This window comes from Cucurbita pepo, chromosome 20 (assembly GCF_057944985.1).
Source record: "Cucurbita pepo subsp. pepo isolate OVF chromosome 20, ASM5794498v1, whole genome shotgun sequence".
Classification (NCBI taxonomy): Eukaryota; Viridiplantae; Streptophyta; class Magnoliopsida; order Cucurbitales; family Cucurbitaceae; genus Cucurbita; species Cucurbita pepo.
Window position 1 is genome coordinate 8,573,293 of NC_141817.1, and position 27,538 is coordinate 8,600,830.

Below are 27,538 nucleotides of genomic sequence, written 5' to 3' on the forward strand. Positions count from 1 at the left end.
CCTTGTGTTCGAGTCATAGTAAGGAAGATATTGTGGAATGTTCAAGAACTTCCGCATAGCTGGAATACTCCGAGGAGTCTTGCAAGCTAGGGTTTCTACATAGGTAGAGTTCTTACTCTTGTATTTATTGCTTTGTTTTAATTCTTAATAAAAATAAAAACGGTTCTCAATGCTTCCGCTACGTGGATGAAGAGTTCATTCCCTTCAAACATGCTAACATAGTATACATGATGTGACATATGGAGGTTCATACATCATATAACTTTCATATTATAGCATAACTTATATCATATCATAAATCGTCACATAACATATCACACATCAAATATCATAGCATCACAAAATATGACACGTACAAAGGTCATAATGTACGTGTTATTCATATAACATACAAGTCATTAAACCAAATTCATGGGCGTCCAATAATAGAACAGCTTACTTGGTTGGTTTAAGACAAGGTCATTATGCATCCTTGATGCTAGCTTAAAAAGTTGATCATTGAACTCAACTTTCACCTAAGGAGTCCTACCATTATAATTTAGAATTCTATTATGGTAATTGACTCACCTCATTTGCATAAAATAATCTAAAAACTTATCTATAAGTAATTTAATTTGGCAAGTCAGTAGCCATACTAACTTTAAACGATTTTAAAAGTGTCAAAAAAACGTATCTTGAAGAGTAAAAAATGGTAGTCAATGATCTAAACTTACCGGACCTAAATCAAATGTGTCAAGTTATAGGCCATCAGAGTATGAATTATCTAGTTCTGAGTTGTCAAAATAGGATGAAACTGAGCAATTTTAATGACTAAGTAAACTAAGGGACTTCTTTTATATTAGAGTTCACTTTTCAACTTTGAAAATCTAATCGATATAGAACAAATTTTTTTCCTTAATTCTCCGTCATCACATTTAACTCCTCAAAGGTCACCACAACTCATCCTCGATTATAATCCTAATGTTAAAGTTAAGGTAGAAGGTATGTGTACGTGCATGTACACAATAGAAAGAGAGATAAAATACACAAGAACACATCTAAAAACAACACAAGACCAACTTTATAGTTTTCCAAGCCCGCGCAATGGGTATGCGACATGAAGCGGCCGACTTTGTTTTCCTGGGGTCGTGTGTCGTTAAAGCATTAACGCCCTCTTATTCTCCTTCTTTCATTCTCCAATCTCTAAAATTTCCTCACCCAAATTAAGATATATAAGTAATAGCAAGAAGAAGAAGAAGAAGAAGAAAAAGAAAAGAGGAGAATAATGAAACATTCAAAGATCTATAAAATACATGTGAGTGATGACAAAACTGGGCACTGAGTCGTTGCAATTATTTCATAATCTATTTACATTACGAAATAGAGTATTAAACCATTTCCTATTTATACTCACGTCGCTTTTCTTCAATGGTATGACAAGGTCCACTTTGAGTATAAACTCTCATGACTTTGCTTTTAGTTTCCCCAAATGGTCTCATACCAATGGAGATGTATTCATTACTTATAAACCTATGATCATTCCCTTAATTAATGTGGGATCTTCTCCGAACACTTCTGTCCTCAAAAAAAGTACACCATAGAGCCTCCCCTAACTATGAATCCCTCGAATAACCTTCTCTTAATCGAGACTCGACTCCTTCTCTGGAACCCTCAAACAAAGTACACCCTTTGTTCGACACTTGAGTCACTTTTGACTACACCTTTGAGGCTCACAACTTCTTTGTTCGATATTTGAGGATTCTATTAACATAAATAAGTTAGGGCATGAGTCTGATATGATGTTCGAAATCATGAACATCACAATGATATGATATTGTTCGGCTTTGCTTTTGATTTTCCCAAAAGGCCCCTTACCAATGGAATGTATTCCTTGTTTATAAATTCATGGTATCTTTTTAATTAGCCAATGTGAGACTTCTCTCCCAACAATTTTCCATAGAATATGGGGTAAAAACCCATAATGGAGGAAGGTATGAGCAAGGTTCAATATACTTAAAAAAAAAAATTGCAAATATAACCAAATTGATGATAATGGGGATGAGAATGGGGATTGGCTAGAAAATGTTGAGGATTATTGGGAGTGAGTCCCACGTTGGTTAATTTAGTGGATGATCATGGGTTTATAACTAAGGAATACTTTCTCCGTTGGTACGAGGCCTTTTGGGGAAGCCCAAAGTAAAGCCATTAGAGCTTATGCTCAAAGTGACAATATCATACCAATGTGGAAATCTGTGATTCTAACATGGTATCAAGAGTGTTCCTGTTGAACAAAGGGGTGTACTTTGTTCAAGGGCTCCAATGGGAGTGAACCCCACATTGGTTAATTTAGTGGACCATCATGAATAAAATCTTCATTGTCTTCATATCCTTTGGAATGCTCGTAATACAATAGTGATGAACATGGTGTTAGATATCTGTTGAACCTCTTTCATGAGATCTTCAATCTTTGAGGTTGGATGGTTAATTTAGTGGAAGATCATGAATAAAATCTTCATTGTCTTCATCTCCTTTGGAATGCTCGGAATACAATAGTGATGAACATGGTGTTAGATATCCGTTGAACCTCTTTCATGAGATCTTCAATCTTTAAGGTTGAATGGTTAATTTAGTGGAAGATCATGGTTTTACAAGTGAGGAATACTATCTCCATTAGTATTGTTCGAGGACTCCAGTAGGAGTGAATCCCACATGGTTAATTTAGTGGAACATCATGAATAAAATCTTCATTGCTTCATCTCCTTTGGAATGCTCGGAATACGATAGTGATGAATATGGTGTTAGATCCATTCATGTTACAAGCGATCTCATAAGTCCATAAATTTTTTCTTGGATGCCCATGAAGATTTTCTAGGTTCTTAGTTTGTCTATGTAGTGTGATTCTCAACTATGGTTTCTAAGATGTTTAGGACTAGCTCATCGGCTAATCTATACTCTGGGTGCACGCAGGTCTAAATCTTTGATTGCTGCTTATGATCCTAAAGTGCTCAGTCTACTGAAAATGTACTAACCTGAGTTGGCTCGAAATAGCTCTAGCTTTTTTGTCCTAGTCTTAACTTGGTTCTCTTGTACATGCTTTACTAGGAAGATTATCCTCTTAAACACCTATTGCATGATATACATAATCAAAATATGCGTGCAAGTTTATTAGTGAGATATCCTATCAATCACCTAAAGCACTAAAAGTAGAAACTTAAAAATTTGCAAACAAACAAGCTCAACCACAAGCTAACATCCATCAATAGCGGGAAGCACATATGAGTATAGTGCATCCTCCTTTTTAGCACAACATTTATCTTAAATCTCATACTAGAAAATTTTTGATAATTTCTTGCGTATTTTATAAATATCTCTACGGAAAAATATAAAAAAACAACATGCATCCCAAAATCTTATCCTAGGGGCATATCGATAATTTTCTATCATACATACAATGTATTCACATCCAAAATTACTCTTTTGTAGTCCTAACATGTATATTCTAACCACCTAAGGTAAGAAACGCTCGCATGCTAGCACATCCTCACAATCCCTACAAGTATTAGTTGCCTAAAGTCCATGCATCTACTTATCAGGATGTAACATGCATTTTTTAGCTTGCTTTTATGCTTGTAACTCCTAATTAACACAAAAATTTATTTGTAGGACTTAATTAACATAAAAATAGGGTTAGTATGGTAATCAGAATGAAAAATAGTCAAACGAATATAATAGCATTCACGAACTTCACATGAGGCTTGTAACTCCTAATTAACACAAAAATTCATTTGTAGGACCTAATTAACATAAAAATAGGGTTAGTATGGTAATCAGAATGAAAAATAGTCAAACGAATATAACAGCATTCACGAACTTCACATGAGGGAGTTCTACACTTATTGTTCTGAACTGTACAAATAGCTAAACAACTCGTTGAAAGTTGAGTTTATTAGACTAGAAAAGGTTTATGTTAGTGATCACGTGAATGCTAGAAAGAGATCCCAAACCAACACTATCATTGAAGGGTGTAGACAAACTTTCGAAGTAACTCGTGTTTACTCAAGAAAACATCGAGACAAATTAAGAGAAGATCTGGTAGAAAATGTAGGCCACAACAATGCCAAAATAGAAAGAGTTCTAATCACGCTAAGATTAGATCAGCTTCAATTTCAAAGCAATAAAAACCAACGAGTGGTGCAACAATACTATGGACCAGCCGAAGTCATTAAGAATGTCGGGAATGCATCATACATGATTCAATTTCTCTAATGGATGCAGACTAGCCCTGTTGTCCATGTCAGTAACTTGAAACGTTACAATCCTGACCAGGAAAACACTAGGCACAAGAAGGCAGTATGATCTCCTGCTACGAAGGAAGTAGGAGAGATTCTAGCTGAAAAGACGTGAAGAGTTGACGAAAACTTGACGAACCAAGAAGTGATTTTCAATAGTTCATGGTAGATTAGAAGAGGCTCTTTAATTTGAGATCAGCTGGAAACACATCAAGAGACTTTAAAGTCAACATTATCATACATCGCTAAGTTCACAAAGAGTTGGTTGTCAAAGGCATCAACCAATTGAGTGGGTAAAGATGTCACGGTCATGTTTGTTGAAGGCGTATTGCTGTCATGACTATTTATCAATTCTTCACCACGTTATAAGCCATCAAAGTTGTGGTTGTTGCTTATTTGCTTTTAGCATATAACATTACTTTCTTTCAAGTTGTTTTCAACTCATTTCTTCCCTCACTTTTTATGAAATATTTTATCTCAGATGTGACTCGAGGCTCGATCATACGTTAAGATTGTCCACAAAGTTCAATTTTCACATGGCTGACTTGTTCAATGGGTTAGAACAAGTGTCACACAATCGTTGTCCTGCTGCCATAAGAGTGCGATTATGATATTTGGCAATCCCAATTATTAAAGTGTTATAAACTAACTTTACTACTCTTCCAAAATCTCTCTCTTATAGATAGTTTTAAAGGCAATCAAGTTCATATGCCGTCTCTATCTCCTAAGAAGAGTCTTGTAATAGCGTATATCTCAGTTTTTTATTCGACCATTTCTACAAGGACTTATTTTCTTCTCTTACATCATAATTTTCAAAAAATTATATTGACTCGTAGAGTTGGAATACAATATCACTGTCTATCAATTAATCTTAGTAACAAGGTTATTATGATATGATAATAGAGTTTTTATAGATTTACCTACATGAATTTCAACTTTAATCTCACTTTTTCAAGAAAAATATTTAAACTTTCGTTGCATTTGATAAAGATACTTATATATTAAATAATAATCAATCAGATCGATGAAATATTCATAATGTTCTTTGACTTGTACATTCACCAGAACATTTGGGTCGGAAAAAATAATTTGTCATTTTATTCGTGGTTGTATAATCATGAATATCTCAGTCTTTTGTAATACCTAAAACCTATGTTCCTAGAAAACAAGCTTCATGAATTTGAGAAAAACTTATGTTCGGGACTCAAATAAGAATTTCAATTTTGGTTTCACCCCTTCGACTCAACATTGTCATGCATCCCCCGTGACCTAATATGAGTCTAACATCCTACAAAAAGAATATGGACATGGCATTCCACCCATTGAAGTGAGAAAAACATGTGATCTTGGTGTATCGCATAGGTCGGAGGTGGGTCCCATCAGGTTGTGTACTTTCTTTTCCATACATTATACTTTCTAGTTCTATACCTAAAAACACTCCCTTAAAAAGACTAGCTAGGTCACATGACCGGTAAATATCATGAATTAAAGAAAAACCTATGTTCAAGACTCAAATCACAATTCAAATTCTGGTTTTAGCCAATAGATTGAACATTCTTCTACATCCCTCATGACATAGTATGAGTCTAACATCCTACAAAAAGAATATACATGTGATCATGGTGTATCGCATAGGTGGAGGTCTAAGATGACTGAGGGCATATAGCATGTTTGAGTCTCTTATATTTAGTGACACCTAGTTGTTTGGGCGTTGTATTTGGCTCAGGGTCGTGGATGTGTTTTTTCTCGAATCAACTTACTTGGCTTGACTATACCCTTAGAAATAATGCATAGGTTTGTAAGTTCATGGTTCTGACTTTAGAGGGTCTATCATAAAAAGCTAAGGGTATAACCTAAGCATGTGATGTTCTACTCCTATCACAAAAAATACCTATCATTTCTATGCTTCATAACATCATAACTAGATGCCATGTAAAACTTCAGGTTAGTCGTAAAAGCCATAAAACATCATAGAAGGTATAGTAAGGGCATTTTTCGTTATTTTACTTGTATCATTGGTTTGTGCAATGCTCCTATAACCTTCAAATTCAACATGCATCGTGAATTCATGGTATAAGGTCATAACACTTGTAGGCTCTCTTCAAATTTAGGGCATGAAAAGGAAGCTCTCATCGTCCTCTTTAACAGCTCTATGATCACCAGCTTTGACTTGTATAGAAGCTCCACAAATCTTCATCTAAATTTTGAGGTATTTTCCATATTTGATTCTCGTACCCTCAGGCAACCTCAACAATTGGATGGCTTTGTGACGATTCCGTATAGGCCTAGGTAGATTCTTTGGTTGTTACATTAAGTACATGGACATTTCATATATTAGAGTTAGAGATGACCAAATTGGTCTAAGGTATTTTGTTTCTTTTAATGTTAGCCCATCCCTAATCTATTTTCATTCCTATATCTTTTTAAGAAATATGTGAACATTAATGTCTAGAACTTGACTATTAATGTTGGAGTTAGTCTAAAATGTTAGATTAAGGTTTTGGTTCGAAAGGACTCGAGTTCAAAAAATTTCTTGTGGGATCCTAATAAGATTTAATAATTATGTTATCTTTTGATCCCTAAACCTTTATAAAGAATACAAATGGATTAATTTTTTTCCAAGCATCAAAGTTGAGATGGCCGAGTTGGTCTAAGGCGCCAGATTAAGGTTCTGGTCCGAAAGGGCGTGGGTTCAAATCCCACTCTCAACAATTATTTTTTATACGTTGTTTAATATTTTGATCACTTATAAAGAATACAAATGGATTAATTTTTTTTCAAGCATCAAAGTTGAGATGGCCGAGTTGGTTTAAGGCATAATATGTTGATCCCTAAATCTTTATAAAGAATACGGATGGATTAATTTTTTTTTTCAAGCATTAAAGTTGAGATGGTCGAGTGGTCTAAGGCGCTAGATTAAGGTTCTGGTCCAAAAGACTTATATAAAGAATATGGATGAATTAAGATTTCTAAGGAGTTTGTATCGAGCTGGTCCAAAAGACTTATATAAAGAATATGGATGAATTAAGATTTCTAAGGAGTTTGTATCGAGCTGCCCAACAAGGTGGAAAAATGACTTGAAAGTTGACCCTGACTCGATGAATTTGACTATAAAATTAGGAGCCTCCACCAAAAATGATTTCCTACCTACTTTGAGAGCCTATAACTCGTGCTATAGTCCACGACAAGGTAAAAATTGATTCCTAACTTCTTCTTTTCTAAGCAGTTTGTATTGAGCTGCCCAACAAGGTGGAAAAATGACTTGAAAGTTGACCCTAACTCGATGAATTTGACTATAAAATTAGGAGCCTCCACCAAAAATGATTTCCTACCTACTTTTAGAGCCTATAACTCGTGCTATAGTCCACGACAAGGTAAAAATTGATTCCTAACTTCTTCTTGCAATCCCATCTGCCACTTTTATGAAGAAGATGAACTAGTCACGTCACCCTAAGTCAGAACTTCCTTTAGTCCTTCGCCATATTTGTAGGAATTGCTTCGAAATAATCCAATTAAGTAATGTTAGATTAACCTACTAAATGGACTCCATTACTTATGAGATATGACATCTTAAGGTTACACATGAAATTTGGTAATCACAGTATACATATCATGAACATTAAATGCAGAAATACTTCATTTAAACTTTCATAAAACGTCATCTTCATATTAAAATATAGTCATGGACTTATGTATTTTGAAAACACCTTTAAAATGACGCAACAAAAGACTAAATGATATGAACCAAGAGACATCAATCATACAATATATTTCAAAGAAGATGTGAAGAAAATATTGTTGAAATTATCAAAAGATATTTCAATTCATGCCACATTGAAGAAGAATGAAGTTTCATGTTATAAATTTTAGGTGGATTACAATTTAGAGTTATTGTACTTCATTAATGTATTTTAAGACTTTGTAGTTACTTTAGGTTAGAATTACAGAATGGTTAATTATGGCCATTAAGTATGAATGTTACCGCTCTTGGAATGCCTTTAATAGTTTCATTTTGAGACTATATAAAACCATGTAGGTTGATTACATATTGGTTAATTATGGCCATTAAGTATGAAAGTTACAGGTCTTGAAATGCCTTTAATAGTTTCATTTTGAGGCTATGTAAAGCCATGTGTTATATTTGTATGTAGACTTGGAAAATATAGTAAAAGGAGCATTTGTGCTTTTCTTTAGCCAATGGCTAAGTTTCTTAAAATTCTATGTAGTTTAGGTTGCATGTAGAATCATTCAAGCTCGACATGATCAATCTTGCTTGTGGAGTGATTCGAATCTCAAGCAAGTGTTCTTCCGTTGAGATATTTGATCAACAAGATTCATTCAAGCTAGACATGATCGATTTGGCTTATGGAGTGATTCGAATCTCAAACAATGTTATTGCCTTGAGATATTAGATCGACAAGGTAATCCGAATCTTATTCCCCATGTATTGATTCCTTATCTTATCACTAAATAAAATAAATAAACGTTTACATTCAAAACATCTTATCCTAGTCTAAGTATAAGAAAATAAATGTGACTACCATGTGCATGTGTCATAGTCTCGAGTTTCAATATCGTCGTCAGCCGTACAGGAATGCCTTGCCTTAACTTGAAATAGAAGTAGCACGTAGCTTGAGTATCAGTAAGTGACCCTACTATTGGGGTTAAATGGAATGACGGGTCCTATCATATCAGTCTATTTTCCTACGACACTATCCTAACGGGCAACTTGGATGTGTACCATATACTCTACACACAACCCATATGTGCGAGTATGGACTCACCAGTCAGCTCGCACACCACTGGGCCCCTTTCCTTGTCGGGCGAGCATGCTCTGGTAGCTCTTTATGTCGAACACCCGTTAGAATTAGTAACCGTCACGACAGCATTATGTAAAACATAATGATAGTTCTCCTGCTTAGTGGTGTACGCGTCCCTACTCTCGTGATGGAATAATGGTATCCCCCAATGCATGAACACACATAATGCATGAGATCCCAATATTTTTCAATTTTCAACATTATTAAATATAATCTCGCTACCGTTTTTCATTCATATCATATCATTTCTCATTTTTCAGTTCTCATATCATGCATAATTCTAACGGGGTTATATTTCATGTCATGTATCATGATATCAAGTCATTCATAACAAATATGTTTTATACATACAGTTTAGGAGACATAACATAACGTTCTATGCTTTTAACAAAACATTTCATAAAGTGTGATTCATACAACAATTACCTCAACGGTCACATAAAACAATCTAAACATAACATATCACATCATAATATATCGTATCATAAATATGTCAATTTATCACATATCTCGTACCATAACATATTTCTATTTTCTTTTTGTATTTTTATTTTATTATCTTTTTTGCTTTAATTACGTTGACCTGAGCTAATTTTTAATTAATTCTTACTCTCAAATCTTCTCTTTTAATTTTTAATCACATCCATACTCATCATCATAAATAGGAAAATTTTCTGAACACACACAATGTATGAAGCCTCCCTAGTTTTCATCTTTAAATCATTTTTATCACACAACCCTATACATTGTTCACACATTACTCTAATAACATATAAGCATGGACCTTCATACATTCATCATCATTAATATTAACTAGGGTTGTGCCTTTGAAAACTCGTCTTCACAGTGCATCTTAACATTTAATACATGCACATCATCTTAATATATAACATCATAATGTGAAGTCGTTTCATCATCATATATCTCACATCATCTTGTTATCATGCATCGACATCATCATGTCAACATCATGTAAATCATCACATCATCATATCATCATTTAACATCATCATGTTCTCATATAACATCACACATCATCATATAATATTAACTTTGTGATGGTACTGTCTGATCTGTGTGTAAATGCATTAGTTTTTTTAGTTTTTTTCATTCAAAGCACAACGATTATCTATAAATAAGGAAAATCGTAGATCACAAAGAAGATATCTTGGGACTAAAAGTCATAGAAAGGAAAATCGGATAATTTGCAATCTGTAGATGACTGGATGGACTTCATCAATGAATAAACAGGTATAAACTCTATGGTAATGAATATTTATAGATCAAAAAAATATATTATGATATTTTCGAGATTATTATGTACTTTGATATAAATGTTACTTATGTCTTCTGATTGAGTAGTTGAAATGTGAAAAGTATAATGCCATGAAAAAAATAGACAACTCCCTCGTACATGCAGAAAGCTAGTTTGGAAGTACTATATTTGTAGGAGCGCATTGAACAAGCCGAGGTTGAGACAATAATTTCAACAAATAATGTTGTTGATGATGCTTTGAATCCTTATTGAGCCTAATCGTGAGCATGTAAGAGGGCTATGATTTTGAGTAACTCGTTTCAAATTATCTCTCATTAGTTATTTTTTAATTTAATGACTAAATTATTGATTACATTATTAGAGCACAATAATAATACTCAAATTAACTACTAAGTTATTATATTGGCATGACTTAAGAGAGATTGTTGCAAAAGGACGATAGTTTTCTAATGATCCAGTTGCTCTTATTCATCACATTCCTATTGGACCACATGAGGTTAGAGTATGGGCCGATGTATCAAGGAAATTTAATGCGTACTTATGACGTCCTACATAAAAAAATAACATGTATGGAAAAAGTTATAATTAATAAAATTTATTAATCATACCCAATCACATATTTATATATATTTTATATATTTATATAGGTGAATGAAGTGATACCTTATTCATGTGAGAAATTAATTCGAAGATGACAACTCATCTACTTGATAAACTTCAATAAATAAAAACGGGTGAATCTTGTATTTCCTTAATTAATAAATAATTTATATTATGAAATATAATGATAAGAAAAACTCTGTCATTTATTACTCTTCCAAAATGATAAGTGTCATATTTTGATTTGTCCATCAATTTGATTTAGCTGTCACATCATCACATCGGTATGTTGTCTTGACTGTAATATCTTCGTTTTAGCTCTGATTGGAGTGATTGAAAAGTCGTTGAAATCATTATTCCCAACCATTCAAAATCCTGAAAATGGTTAATAATCAAGAGTAAGTTTGTTATCATCAAAACATCGATCAATTAATTAATTAACATGAGATTAAGGGTCAAAAAGCTAACAATTTGATACCTAAACCTTTATAAAAAATATTGATGGATTAATTTTTTTTCAAGTATCAAAGTTGAGATGGCCGAGTTGGTCTAAGGCGCTAGATTAAGGTTTTGGTCCGAAAGGGCGTGGGTTCAAATCCCACTCTCAAGATTTATAATGCAAAATTCCTTGAAAATTTCTTGATGATCCTTATATGATTTAACAATTATATTATCTTTTAACCGATGTTTAATATTTTTATCCCTAAACTTTTATAAAGAATATGGATGGATTAAGATTTCTAAACAAGATTGCTCACAACTTTGATGGAGAAATCAAATGTTAAGAGGTTTGTATCGAGCTCCCCAACAAGGTCGAAAAATGACTTGAAAGTTGACCCTGACACGATGAATTTGACTATAAAATTAGGAGCCTCCAACAAAAATGATTTCGTGCCTACTTTGAGAGCCTATAACTCGTGATATAGTCCAACTTCTTCTTGCAATTTCATCTGCCACTTTTATGAAGAAATCAAATGCCAAAAGTTATCGGGTGAGGAAAGGGGAGACCATTTTTAGACGTATCCCATGGGTGCATTATCTCCTCTCTTTAGAAGAAGATGAACTAGCCACGTCACCCCAAATCAGACCTTCCTCTAGTCTTTATCCATACTTGTAGGAATTGCTTCGAAATAATCCAATGGCATAAGTTAACCAAGATTTGCTTGAAAATTAAGTAATGTTAGATTAACCCACTAAATGGACTCCATTATTTATGAGATATGACATATTAAGGTTACACATGAAATTTGGTAGTCATTGGATAATTTTAAACGTTAACATGATTTATGCTCACTTTATGGTCATAAACGTTATTATACTACAAGTAAATGCTATTATGTGTTACAAGCTTTATGGTACACCTTAGGTTAGCCCACAGACTTCCAAGTACTAAGAGTTCAAACTTGTTTCTCCAACCAGACCCCTAATAACGAGGAGGGAGGAAAAACTTAAAATTCCAAATCACCCATATCCATATGGGTTGTGTCAAAGCTATATCAATTGGATTCTAGACACCATCACCTATCATAATCATCTCCCTTTTTACCCATCACCTAATCATATTCTTTTATGAATCGATCATGGTCATATCGTTTTTATCAATCTCTCATATTCATAGCACTTTAATACGTAACATAACCTTAACGTTTCATGAACATATCTTACTCCTATCGTTACATTATGTTTAGTGCATCCTTCTCGTATCCTATCTCAAACATATCATTAAACACGTCGTACCATAAGTATTATCATACAATTTACATATTATAACATATACTATCATGTCATAAGCATATCGATCCATAAACATTCACACATATCAATATATATGACACGTGCAGAATCATGGAGCACGTGTCAACATCAAATATAACCATGTCGATAGTAAGGCTTCTTACTTGGATGACCTTAGTCGAAGTTCTATCTAACTCCAAATTAGCTTGTTTTCGTCCCTCGAAATCGTTCTCACTTATGCCAAGGCGCTTCACCCTATTAAAGATGTTCACTAAATTCCATCAATAATTATAATTCCTAAAATTTGTTAAGTATTTAATAAATTCTTAATCTTTTCGTTTAGATTTAATGTTTCTTGGGAATAATACAATGCCTACCAACATACAATTTATTTGATACTATACTTTTGAATTACTTTATAAATGAGAATATATGTTTGTTATTGTAACACCCGCATATCGACAACGTGACTTACAGGAGTTACCATCGACACCAATAACAAACTCCGACAACCAACCATAAATTTAGAAATGTTTCCAAAACATTTCTCTAAATATGGAGTAAAACATTTAAAACCAGTACTATTTAAAACATTAAACAACCGACGTAACTTTTAAACAACGAAAAGCATAACTACATAAACAGATCCAGACATGGATTCCCAATGGTCTCTAGCACATTGGTCTCGTCCTCGGTTGCCTGCATCATCTAAATCTGGAAAGAAAAGTTATAATAATTTTGATGAGTAATTAAATTACCTAATAGATAGCTAACTTATCTTTCATGAGTTATAACTAATCTTTCCCGGTGTTTTTAAGCTTTGTTCGTCGTTGACTCCTAGTTTCTCTTACCAGTGTCACCTGTTCATTAATGCGGTATCTCAGCTACCTCCAGCTTAGGATACTTACTTTCTCTATAGGCTTATCTAGAATTTTTGGACTCGTATGTAAGACTCGCTCTCGGTCAAATACGGCCCGTCTACTCATTTCTCTGGTGGCCTGTTCATCTCATATACCAACGGTCAGGAGCACTCATTCTCTCTAACTTAGCACTCAACACGTTGGTTAGGAACTCCGCGGGAATTAGTAGACTACAATACTCATATAAATAAGTCATGACTCAAAACCAATAAGCATATCCTAGAGTCGTAACCTTTCCATTAACATGCATAACATACTCATATCTAATGCATGTTTTCATACGTTTATAATGTTCGACACAGAACATTCTGGTAATCATTAATAACATGCTTACATTACAAGCAAGCAGTCACAATATAAAATAGACATTAAATATCATCAAATTCATATTAACATACTAAGCTCTTAATCATGTAAACAGCATACTCACATGTTGTAAAACAAGTTAAGAACTAGTTTAAAGAACGATATGCTACTTACTTGCTTTCGAATCCCTTTTTTTCTTGGATGTACATTTAATAGAGTATTTCAATCCAATTCCTATTAGACCTATATTTCACCATTTTCAAGATAAGTATAGACCAATCTTGATAGGACAGGTCAAAAGGAGTCGAAGGGGACAAACCGGGAGCCAAAACAATGACAAACGTGCCCCCACTCTCTCTGTCGGCAGAATTCACGCGCCCTTTCTTCTTCCTTGCGATTTCCTGCAATTTTCCCACTTTTACACTAATTCCCGTTAAGTCATGAGGCCATACTCCAATCCTACAACCCGTATTTCATCCCGACTTCTTCTACAACTTTATAGATCTCCTTATTACGATTCTAACAAGCCCTATTTCATTACCTATTACTCAACATACACCAAGATATCAAGTTTTAAAGGTTCGGTAATATGGGTTTTGTGTTACCTTGGTATAAATATGGGTTTCTTGTTGGAAACAAACGATCCAAACACTCGGATCGCTCCTCTTGATCCTCTGAGTAGATCTGGAGGGAGACCTTAGATCGAAAGTGCTTCAATGTTCGGATTTGAGCGTGGTACCCACCTTCCTCTTCTTCTTCTTCTTCTTAAAAACCCTAACTCCTCTTTTTCTCTCTCTGTCTCTTTTCTTTTCTTTTCTTTTCCTTGCAGGTCTGTCTAAACCCCCTCAAGGGTGGTGTGTGGGGAAAAATTACTCTTTTGCCCCTGGTTGACTTTGACCCAAATTTTTCATCAAATTACCATTTTTTTTTTAAATTTTCCTAAGCTCCTTGATGTGTCCGAGCATCTTTTCCTAAAACTATAAACTCGTAAAAGTTAGGAGGATGCTTGTCTGAAAGAAGTGTAAGTCTGTACCTATTGGGCTTGGGGTGTTACAAGCTTTAACTTCACTTGCATTACTCGATAATGTACTTAAAAATGCACATCAATGTGGCTTATTCAACACAATAGTGGTGGAAAAATTTATGGAGTGAGTTAATTTGTGTACCAATTATTACTTACTTACAACCATAATTTTTTAGTAATTCATCGAGTTAGGATGCATATGAAGGAACTCATGATCTAATATAGAAGACTAGTAGAATATTCTAGTCTACTTTGGAAGGTTCATGCCGAATAATTTCCATCATGATTAAAATCTAAGGTAATATAACATACTATTCCATAAACTAATGAATGTACACGATTATAACACAATTTAACTAACAAGTAGTATGTTTCTTCTTACCGGATTGAAATAGATTCATCTATCGTAATTTACTCGGACTTGTTAAAATGGCTTGCAAATAGACCAAGAAAAAGTGTACATGTGGAGACACTATGAATGCGGCCCACTTTTGTATATGATATAAACAATGTGATCACTAAATTGTACATGTGGAGACATGTGAGTGGGGGCGTCCTATGCAATGAGTATTGCATAAGATTAGACCATGAAGAAAACCATTCTCACTTTATAATGGCGTTTACTATTGAGACTGATTTTTTCATTCGATGACCTAGGTAACTCGATCTTAATCCTGAGCTAACTATGAACTCTTGTTTATTCAAAATTATCCTTAGATTTGCATGGGTGAGAGTGGCCCGAGTTCGCCGACTCAATAAGCCTCCCGTTTCAGGGGTAAGACTTGGTGAATAGCTAGGGACATAGGGTGTAAGATGGAATTCACTCCTACCCGCTTTTAGGGATAGTAGAGAGGTTGTTCCCTTAAGTATTGACTCCAAGTCTTGAACAAGGGGCCCCACCCTCTAATTGGCCCGAGAGGGATTCGGTTTGGTGGTTGGACCACAAATCAATTGTTCATTAGAGGCCCGAGAGGGATTCGGTAAATTGGTCCAGCGCTAGTTACGAACAACCTGTGAAGGATCGACTTACTAATCATGGTTATATCAAATGGACAGAAATATATCTATAGTGATGGGAGTGCAACTACTAGGCAATAATGGAGTGTCTTAGTAGTTAACGAATGTTGGTTAACAAGGTTAATGAGTTTAGCGGTTAATCTCGGATCGTTGGAGCCCATGATTTGTAGGTTCATTAGGTCCCTCTGCTAGCTCATATCAGACTAAACCTTAGAACAGTGTGACGAGTGAGTTCGAAGTGTTCGAATTCAAATTAGAGAATACACACTAAATATATACGATATATTTAACAAAATTTTGTTTTAATTATGAATTAAACAAAAAGAGAGAATTGGAGATATTTGAATAAGATTTAAATATTTTAATTATGAATAGGGATTCATAATCAATATGTACCGGAATTGATTGAGATTGGCACTGGATTTAATGTTAAATATTAATTAAATTGTTTAATTAATCATTTAATATTATTTTGATTTGAAATTAATTGTTGAATTAAAATAGAGAAAGTTAAAATGTTGACTTCACTGGGTGGAAAAATCCATGTTTGAGTTAGTGGAATATTGAGTGTCAATATATAGTTTAACCAAACATGCATGTTTGCCAAATAAACCCCACAAATTTGATTGAAATTTTGAGTGTCAAAATTTGATAATCTCAAATTTGCATGGACAGGCAAATATGACCCTATAAATTGAGTAATAAGGTACATGGAAATTTGGCTTGAAAAACTGTGTGAAAATCTCTCAAAACTCTCTCTTTAGATATACTAAATTCCTATCAAGTTTAGTCACTCACCAGATTCCACAATCTCGTTTTAAGGCTAGAGAATAGTAGGGAAGATACTAGTGGTTGTTCAAAACCGGTTCGTGAGGAAAAAGAAATTTGAACTACAAAAGGTTAATATTCAAACTCATTGAGTTTTAATGCTTTTGAGCATGCTAGCTAATTTACTATAATTAATGTACTTAGAGTGCCTAAGATCCAAATTGCTTCCGCACGCGTTCAGTAATACCACCACTTCCAATCTTTACATGTCTATAATGGAGTAAGAATTGAGGAAGGGTTCGCTCTTGTTAACCTACATAAAAATCAAAGTGTTTTGAGAACCTTTCATCTTAGCGTTACGAGCCAAACATATGTTTTATTGCTTTCATGACTTTGATATGTACGATCGACAATATGTTAATACGATGGTTGTCAATGAACAAATTCTTAGTACATTGGAAGACATTGATAAAAATACTGAGATCACGTATGCAAGACAAGATATTGAGGGTATATTTATTTGAGGAACAATTCGGGACGTTATATAAAATATTTTTTGTGAACACAATATACTCTATATATAATATTAATTTTGTGACGGTACTGTCTGGTTGGTGTGTAAATGCATTAGTTTTTTTTTTTTTTTTTCATTTAGTGCATAACGATTATCTATCAATATTAATATCAAGTTGGAATGATTAGAGATAAGCTACATCCTCAAACCGTAGATCACAAAGAAGATATCTTGGGACTAAAAGTCTTAAAGGAAAATTGGATAATTTGCAATCTGTAGATGACTGGATGGACTTTATTGATGAATAAACAAGTATGAACCCTATGGTAATTTATATTTACCGATCAAAAAAATGTAGTATGATATTTTCGAGATTATTATATACTTTGATATAAATGTTACATATGTCTTCTGATTCAATAGTTGAAAAGTATAAAATCATGAAAAAGAGACAACTCCCTCGTACACGCAGAAAGTTTGGAAGTACTGTATTTGTAGGAGCGTATTGAACCAGCCGAGGTTGAGACAATAACTTCAACAAATAATGTTGTTGATGATGCCTTGAATAAGGTTATTGAGCCTAATCGTGAGCATGTAAAAGGACTATGAGTAACTCGTTCCAGATTATCTCTCATTAGTTATATTTTTTAATTTGATGACTAAATTATTGATTACATTATTATTTCATTTGTTATATTTTTCTTCTCCTAGAGCATAATAATAATACTCAAATTAACTACTAAGTTATTATATTGACATGACTTAAGAGAGATTGTTGCAAAATGATGATAGTTTTCTAGCGATCTAGTTGCTCTTATTCATCACATTCCTATTGGACCACATGATGTTAGAGTATGGGCCGATGTATCAAGGAAATTTAATACGTACTTATGATGTCCTACATCAAAAATGTGGTGTCACACATTGGTTGGGGAGGAGAACAAACCACTGTTTAGAAGGGTGTGGAAACCTTCCCCTAGCAAACGCGTTTTAAAGCCCAAAGGGGAAGCCCGAAAGGGAAAGCCCAGGGTGTGGAAACCTTCCCCTAGCAGACGCGTTTCAAAGCGTTGAGGGGATGCCCGAAAGGGAGCCCAAAAAGGACAAAGGGAGTCCAAAGAGAACAATATCTGCTAGCGGTGGGCTTGGGTCGTTACAGTTGGTATCAGAGCCCTAGGTTATAGATCTTATAGACTAGCAAGGACGGATATTTTTGTGATATGTGGTTGGCTTTAAATATTGAATGTCATGATACTGTATGATTTTGTGTTGGGTAGGATGAGGGAAGGATGGATATTTTTGTGATATGTTGTTGGCTTTAAATATTGAATTTCATGATACGGTATGATTTTGTGTTGTGATGTGATCTTGTTAATGCATGTCTCTACGTTGTGGCATTTATGTTTTCTTTTCCCTGAATTATATAGTAGAATGTAAGGAATGTTACAAGTGAATCATAAACTTAGATAGAATCATTTTCTTGGTTTCTAGAACCATGCAGCACAAAGATCGTAGAAGAGGCAAGAGAGGGAGAGGATGACCTCCCATTAGGAGAGGGGGAAGAAGAGAAGCCGAAAGAAGCTCCTCCCAAAAAGGGTCGACTACTGGACCCTATGCGTTTGAACCACCTCCTGAACACGCACCTCCCCCACAAGCTGTACCCCTCCTGAATACGCACCTCCCCCACAAGCTGTACGCACTCCTGAATATGCACTGCCCCTCAAGCTGCACCACAAGTTGGGTTAGACCCTGCCACAAGATTAATGTTGGAGTCACTCCAAACGACAATGCTGGCCACACAACAGGCCACGTTGTTAGCTACGCAACAAGTCGCAGCAATGGCAACGCAACTAGCCAACGTGACGACCACGCAATTGGTGGATGCGGTAGCCATACAACCCGCCAGAAACCTGCAACCGGATAGGGGGGCAGTTGGTTAAAAGACTTCAGGCAGTATAACCCCCGTCCATTTGTCGGTTCAAAGGAAGATCCCACAATAGCTCAGATGTGGATCGCAAACAAGGAAACGACCTTTGAATCAATGAGATGCCCTGATGAACATAAGGTGACGTGTGCGACGTATGTACTGCAAAAAGACGCAGAAGTATGGTGGGCAGATAATAAACAGAGTATCAACCTGGGAGAGGGGATCACAACGTGGGAAATCTTTAAGGAAGCCTTCCTGAAGTATTATTATCCAAAGGAAACCCGTATAAAGAAACAACAAGAATTTAACCACTTAACCCAAGGTGAACGCACGGTGGATCAGTATGATAAGGAATTCATGAGATTAAGAAGATTTGCACCGTCACTAGCAGACACTGAAGAGAAACAGATGGAGAAATTTGTGTTGGAGTTGAACCTGAAGACCCGCCGCATGTTGGGGGCCTTTAACCCAAAAACTTACGAAGAGGCTCTGAGGACGGCCAAGGCCCTGGAGGAACCTTCGGAAGAGAAAAACCCAGAGCCAACGGTTGTCACATGAAAGAAACACCCTGTCGAGGTCAAACCCACAAAATTCTAACCGCCGCTCCAGAGACCTCGACATCAGAACAGGCCACCTGCTCCACCCCCAATAGCCCAATACCTAGTACCAGAGAAACCCCTATGCCGTGACTTTGGAAAACAACATGGCGGTAGATGTTTGGCAGGCTCCAGTATGTGTTATATTTACGGTTGTGTAGGTCACCTGGCCAGAGCTTGCCCTGCAAAGGGCACGGGAAACCCAAGGGAACCCCTTAGAGGACCGGTCATTCGAGAACCCACCATACAAACCCGCCCATAGACCAGGGCATATGCACCGACCAGTAAAGAGGCGAGAACGTCTGGCACCGTGGTGACAGGTACGCTTTCTATACTAGGACACTTTACATTGACATTGTTTGATTCGAGTTCTACCCATTCGTTTGTTTCTTTACCATTTGTTAAACAAGCAAGGTTCATAGTAGAACCCTTAATGCATATACTGTCGGTCGGTACCCCAGCAGGGGTAGACCTAGTCACTTAAAATAGAGTAAAAGATGGACGAGTGGTAATAGCTAGACGAACCATCCACGTAGACCTAAAAGTAGTAGATATGATGAATTTTGACGTCATACTAGGAATGGACTGGCTAGCCGAAAACTTTGCTAGCATAGACTGCCATAAGAAAGAAGTGGTATTCACACCTCCAAACGAACTTACCTTTAAGTTTAAAGGAATCTTCACAGGTACCACCCCAAAAATAATATCAATGATGAAAGCGAGACGCTTGGTACAACAAGGGGGGTGGGCGATTTTAGCCTGTGCAGTAAACACAAAAGGAAGGGAGAAACCAATAGATACGGTACCCATAGTAAATGAATTCACGGATGTATTCCCAAAGGACCTCCCGGGAATCCCTCCATCGCGAGCGGTAGACTTTGAAATAGAACTGGAACCAGGAACGGGACCCATCTCTAAAGCCCCATACCGCATGCCCTAGTAGAACTAAAAGAACTTAAATCACAACTACAAGACCTATTAGATAAAGGCTTCATTTGATCTAGCGTATCCCCTTGGGGTGCGTCAGTGTTGTTTGTCAAAAAGAAAGATGGCTCTATGCGTTTATGCATTGATTATAGAGAGTTAAACAAGAGGAGGGTAAAGAACAAATACCCATTACCCCGCATCGAGAACCTATTTGACCAACTTCGAGAGGCAACAGTGTTTTCCAAAATAGAACTTCGATCAGGATACCATCAAATTTAGATTAAAAATGAAGATATACCGAAAATAGCCTTTCGAACCAGATATGGCCACTATGAATTTGTGGTAATGTCCTTTGGCCTCACAAATGCCCCAACGGTGTTCATGGAATTAATGAACTGAGTATTTAAGGAGTGCTTAGACTCTTTTGTGATCGTGCTCATAGACGACATCCTGATATACTCGAAACGGACTTAGAACACAAAGAGCACCTCCGTAAAGCCCTAACTATCTTAAGGGAGAACAAGTTGTATGTCAAATTCTCCAAGTGTGAATTTTGGCTACGATAGGTTTTGTTCTTGGGACACGTAGTGTCACGAAATGGAAACGCCCAACTACGGTCACCGAGATACGAAGTTTCTTGGGATTGGCGGGTTACTATCGAAGGTTTGTCCAAGACTTTGCTAGAATAGCCTCGTCTCTCACTCAATTGAACAAAAAAAAGGCGTACCTTTCATGTGGAACGATACTTGTGAGGCCAGCTTTCAAGAACTATCCTACTCACGATTTGGAGTTTGCGGCGGTGGTGTTCGCGTTAAAAATTTGGTGGCACTACCTGTATGGCGAAAAGACCCAAATTTACACGGATCATAAAAGCCTAAAATACTTGTTCACACAAAAATAATTGAACATGAGACAACGTAGATGGCTAGAGCTGGTAAAAGATTACGACATAGATATCCAGTACCACCCTGAAAAAGCAAACGTAGTCGCTGACGCACTAAGTCGAGGAAAACTTAAGTTATCAGGAGAAACCGATCAAAATTCTAGCCCGAGAAGTGAAAGCCTTACATAATAGAAACATAGGTTTCGTCAAGGTATTGTGGCAAAACCACCAAATCGAGGAAGCGACGTGGGAACGAGAGGAGGAAATAAAGGAAAAATATTCCGAATTGATCAAGGAGTTCGAGACTTTCGAGGACGAAAGTTCTTTTTAAGGGTAAATAGTGTAACGGATTAGATAAAAAAAATGGTCATCGGCAGTACCGAAAACTCCAGCAAACGCCAAAGTTTTCATTCGCACACGACCCACAAAGGCCTCCAGACGTCGGGGTCACAACGGAAACCAAACCCGACCTTCAGCCACTCCAAGACATCTGCAGAGTGGAAAAATAATGAGAAAATGAGAAAGACAATAAGAAAATCCGATGAAGCTCCGGCAAAGCCAAAACCTACGAAATCGACGTCGAAACATCCATTTTACGCAACGAAAGAAATCCCAAAGACTTTTACACACACCAGGGGTAGATTTAGATGAGTCCTACTCGTTGTACACCGTCGGGCAAGGGAGACAAAACGTCGGATTTCTGAACCCTCTCAGATCCAAGAGTGTTAGGACTTTTACAAAACAAACAAATACCGAAAACAAAATTAAGGGGAGAAGGAGACTCAGAAATAGAGAAAAAAGGAGGAAAAAAGGACGTCGAAACGACGTTACAAGGTGAGAGAGAGGTCGTCGGAAAACTTCGGGTACCCGGGCGAAGAAGACGAAGTCCGACCCAAGGGCCAAACTCCCGCGACCCGAACCGAGTCCAACCCACTCCAGTCCAAACCTCGGCTGACGACACTCCCGCGGCCCAGTCGCCTCAGCCCAAACCAGAAAGCCCAATTACGGCCTAAGCCACGACCAAAGAGCAAAAACCCAACCGACCCGAGACCCGCAAGCCCAATCCAACACCCGACGCTCACAGCCCAACCCACCTTCACATGTTTCCTTTTAGTCCAAGCCCGGTCCATCACTCGCAGTCAACCCAAACTCGCGACTGCAACCAAAAACTCGCGTGCTCGACCCAACAACCCACGCCTCGACCCGAGACCGTTGCACACGCATCGCCCTCTGGTTGTGCCACGTGGCACGTCTGCAGCGTGACACCCCTTGACGGCGGCTTCTCGGCTCTGGCGGCTTATTTGGCTCGAAAAACTTGTTTTCGACCTGGTTTGTCACCGTTCCAACCCTCCCACACCTAGTTTCGACCCCGTTTAAGGAAACATAGATCATTTTAAGATCGTATTTCACAAATTCAAGTTGGAAATTAATTATGTTTGTGAAATACTAACGAAGTTGTCGAATGACCCAATAGGAACCAACCACCAACGGAAGCGTAGGACGTATACGAGGAGCTAGGAGCTTACATTTATATTTTAGGAGTACTTCGGTTAAGGCCTACCAAGTAAGTGGCTCGCCCGTCGTAGGTTACGCGTTGTTTGTTGTATGTTGGCACGTGCCTGTGGATTCGCACGTGTCATTAAATTGAATGCTAGACTGTTGTGCTTAAGTACGTAATCTTGTGAACGTTAATGTATGCTGTTTAGAATGATGTGATATGTAGTGCTTATGACGTTTATGTGATTCTTAAATGATTATGGCATGATTTTATGAGATATTTGAATGTAGACAGCATGAAATGTATGACATTAAATACGGTAAATTGCGTGAAATATAACCCCGTTAGGAATATGTATGATACGTAGACTGAAAGTGAGAAATGACATGTTAAGCATGAAAAATGATAGTGGGGTTAGATTCTTTAATGATGGAGTAGAAATATTGGGGATCTCATGCATTATGTGTGCTCATGCATTTTGGGGATACCCCTATTCCATCACGAGGGTACGAACGCGTACATCCAATGGCAGGACAACGATCGTTATGTTTTGCATAGTGCTGCCGTGACAGTTACTAGTTCTAACGGGTGTCCGGCCTAAGGAGCTCCTAGAGTATGCTCGCCCGACAAGGAAAGTGGCCCAGCGGTGTGCGAACTAGCTGGTGAGCCCATACTCGCATGTATGGGCTGTGTGTAGAGTATATGGTACACGTCCAAATTTACCCGTTAGAATAGCGCCGTAGGAAGACAGATTGAAAGATAGGTCCCATCATCTCATTGCATGTGATTGTTGCATAACCCCGATAGGGGGTCACTTACTGAGTATTCTAGAAATATTCAAGTCTCGTGCTACTATACTTTTCAGATAAAGGCAAGGCACCCATGTGAGATCAACGGCGGCATCGCACACCCCTGGACTGTGGCACATGCATAGGATAGTTGTTTTGCATTTCGTAGAATAGGTTAGTTTAGGTTGAATTTCCGTTTGCATCATTAGTATAGGTTAGAATAGGTTGAATTGTAATCGCATAATAAACCATAGGGTAGTATAAGACAATTGTTTCAGTGTTGTTCTTTTTCTTTCTTTCCCTTGTCTTCGTTTTTCAAGAGGTAATAAAAGGCCAGCGTAAGGAACATTTATGATAAGAGCCCATTTGATGTAAATTCGGCATTTCAAGGTATAGTAATGACCTTAGATTAAATAGGTAAAATTTAGGATCGTTAAAAAAAATGACATGTATGGAAAAATTTATGATTAATAAAATTTATTTATTTATATTTATTAAAGAATTTCTTTATTTACTTAATTCACACCACATATTTATATATATTTTATATATTTATATAGGTGAATGAAGTGATGCCTTATTCATGCAAGAAATTAATTTGAAGATGACAACTCATCTACTCGATAAACTTCAATAAATAAAAACGGATGAATCTTGTATTTCCTTAATTAGTTTATTACATTAAGCAACTACTTTATCTCAATTAAATAACTTTTTTATTTTGTAATATGTAAGTAAATTATGAAATTTTAATTATGGACGGAAGCTTTGATATTTAATGTATTGTGAAATATCATTCATGTATGTAAATTTCAAATATAGCTGAGAGTAAATTATACTAAAAATATTGTGGAGAAAAAAATATACCTTGTATAGAGAACTCGGGATATAATAAATTTATATTATGTAAAAATAATTTTATTTAGAAATATAATGATAAGAAAAACTCCACCATTTATTACTCTTCTAGAATGATAAGTGTCATATTTTGATTTGTCCATTAATTTGATTTAGCTGTCACATCATCACATCGGGTATGTTGTCTTGACTGTACCATCTTTGTTTTAGCTCTGGTTGGAGTGATTGAAAAATCGTTGAAATCATTATTCCCTACCATTCAAAATACTAAAAATGGTTAATAATGAAAAGTAGGTTTGTTATCATTAAAACTTCAATAAATTATTTAATTAAAATTAATTAACATGAGATCAAGGGCCAAAAAGCCAACAATTTGATCCTTAAACCTTTATAAAAAATATTGACGCATTAATTTTTTTTTAATCATCAAAGTTGAGATGGCTGAGTTGGTCTAAGGTGCTAAATTAAGGTTCTGGTCCGAAAGGGTGTGGGTTCAAATCCCACTCTCAACAATTATTTTGAGAAATTTCTTGAGGGCCCTCGTATGGATTTAGCAATTATATAATCTTCTAACTAATGTTTAATATTTTGATCATGAGAAATTTCTTGAGGGCCCTCGTATGGATTTAGCAATTATATAATCTTCTAACTAATGTTTAATATTTTGATCCTTAAACCTTTATAAAGAATACAAATGGATTTATTTTTTTTCAAACATCAAAGTTGAGGTGGTCGAGTTGGTCTAAGGCGCCAGATTGAAAGGGCCTCGGATAGAGGTTTGTATCAAGCTATTGGACTTGAAAGTTGACTCTCACTCCATGAATGTAACTAACAATTAGGAGCCTCACCAAAAATGATTTTCTGCCTACTTTAAGAGCCTATAACTTGTGATATAGTCCACGCCAAGGTAAAGATTGATTCCTAACTTCGTTTATGTGGAGACATATGAGTGGGGTATCCTATACAATGAGTTTGTATAAGACTGGACCAAGAAATATTTAATCTCTCTTTATAAATCCATTAATTGAGAAGATTAATATTTCACATGATAATCATATGCGACTTGATCTCAATTTTGAGTGAGTTATGAACTCCTGCCTACGAGGTTTGTCCTTTAATTTACATGGGTGAGAATGACTCTTTTAGCCGATCAATATGCCTACCGTTTTGGGGACTTGACCAAATAGGGAGTTGGAAACATAATATCATGAGATGGAATTCACTACCTTCCATATAAAGAAAGTAGGTGAGTTGTTCTATTAAGTACTGATTTCGAGACTTGAACAATAGGGCCCCGCCCTCTCATTGGCCCGAGAGGGACTTGGTTTATGATTTGATCATAGACAAATTGTTCATTAGAGAATCAGTGGTACTTAAGGTGAAAGATGTAATTTCAGGGGTAAAACGAACTTTTGACCCAGCTGTAATTATGAACAACTCGTGAAGGATCGACTTACTTGTAATAGTTATATCAATGGACATAACTTGTCCTAGAGTGCATGAGAGTGCAACTCTAAGTCTATAGTGGAGTGACTTATAGTTAATGAATGGAAATTGATTAATTAAAGAGTTTAATTAATTAATTTTGTATCATTGAACTTATAATCTATAGGTCCATATGGTCCCTTTGCTAGCTTATAGTAACGCTAAAAGATTCAATTTATTTGAATTTTTTTTTTTTTGAAGTGTTCTAATTGATATTTAGTATATTAGATATATTAAATATAAAGGAGAAAATAAATTTAATTGAAATGTCACATTAATATTTTATATATTAGATATATTAAATAAATAGAGAAAATATATTTATAATTATATATATTAAATAAATAGAGTAAATATATTTAATTTGAAGGGTTCAAATTAATATTTAATATATTAGATATATTAAATAAAAAATATATTTATTGTATTCAATACAACTAAATATTAAATCAATTAATGTATTTTGATACCTTAAATAAAAATTAATTAAATATATATTAGGATATCTTATAATATCTAAATATATTAGGATATCTTATATCATAGTATATTAAATATGCAAATATATTATTTGGCAAATATTCTCCAAGAGTCCCTATAAATAGGACCCTCGGGTTGAGCCAAAGACATACGATCTCTCCCACTTTATCTGGAGAATAAAATTAAGAATTCTAGAAACTTTCTTCTCCAATCCCTTTCGGATTTTCTTTGAAGAGGCTCCCACAAGTCTTGACCTTGTGTTCGAGTCATAGTAAGGAAGATATTGTGGAATGTTCAAGAACTTCCGCATAGTTGGAATACTCCGAGGAGTCTTGCAAGCTAGGGTTTCTACAAAGGTAGAGTTCTTACTCTTGTATTTATTGCTTCGTTTTAATTCTTAATAAAAATAAAAAACGGTTCTCAATGCTTCCGCTACGTGGATGAAGAGTTCATTCCCTTCAAACATGCTAACATAGTATACATGATGTGACATATGGAGGTTCATACATCATATAACTTTCATATTATAGCATAACTTATATCATATCATAAATCGTCACATAACATATCACACATCAAATATCATAGCATCACAAAATATGACACGTACAAAGGTCATAATGTACGTGTTATTCATATAACATACAAGTCATTAAACCAAATTCATGGGCGTCCAATAATAGAACTGCTTACTTGGTTGGTTTAAGACAAGGTCATTATGCATTCTTGATGCTAGCTTAAAAAGTTGATCATTGAACTCAAATTTCACCTAAGGAGTCCTACCATTATAATTTAGAATTCTATTATGGTAATTGGCTCACCTCATTTGCATAAAATAATCTAAAAACTTAT

General features: G+C 35.7%; 3 non-coding genes across 3 annotated transcripts; all 3 read left to right on the forward strand.

Annotated features, from left to right (window-relative positions):
• Window positions 1-6,898: 6,898 nt before the first annotated feature.
• Window positions 6,899-6,979, forward strand: TRNAL-AAG (transfer RNA leucine (anticodon AAG)). The gene has a single exon. It is a non-coding gene; the product is annotated as a tRNA-Leu (tRNA).
• A 4,514-nt stretch (window positions 6,980-11,493) lies between these two features.
• TRNAL-AAG (transfer RNA leucine (anticodon AAG)) lies at window positions 11,494-11,574 on the forward strand. The gene has a single exon. It is a non-coding gene; the product is annotated as a tRNA-Leu (tRNA).
• Window positions 11,575-25,152: 13,578 nt separating this feature from the next.
• Window positions 25,153-25,233, forward strand: TRNAL-AAG (transfer RNA leucine (anticodon AAG)). Its single transcript has one exon. It is a non-coding gene; the product is annotated as a tRNA-Leu (tRNA).
• The last annotated feature ends 2,305 nt before the right edge of the window (window positions 25,234-27,538 follow it).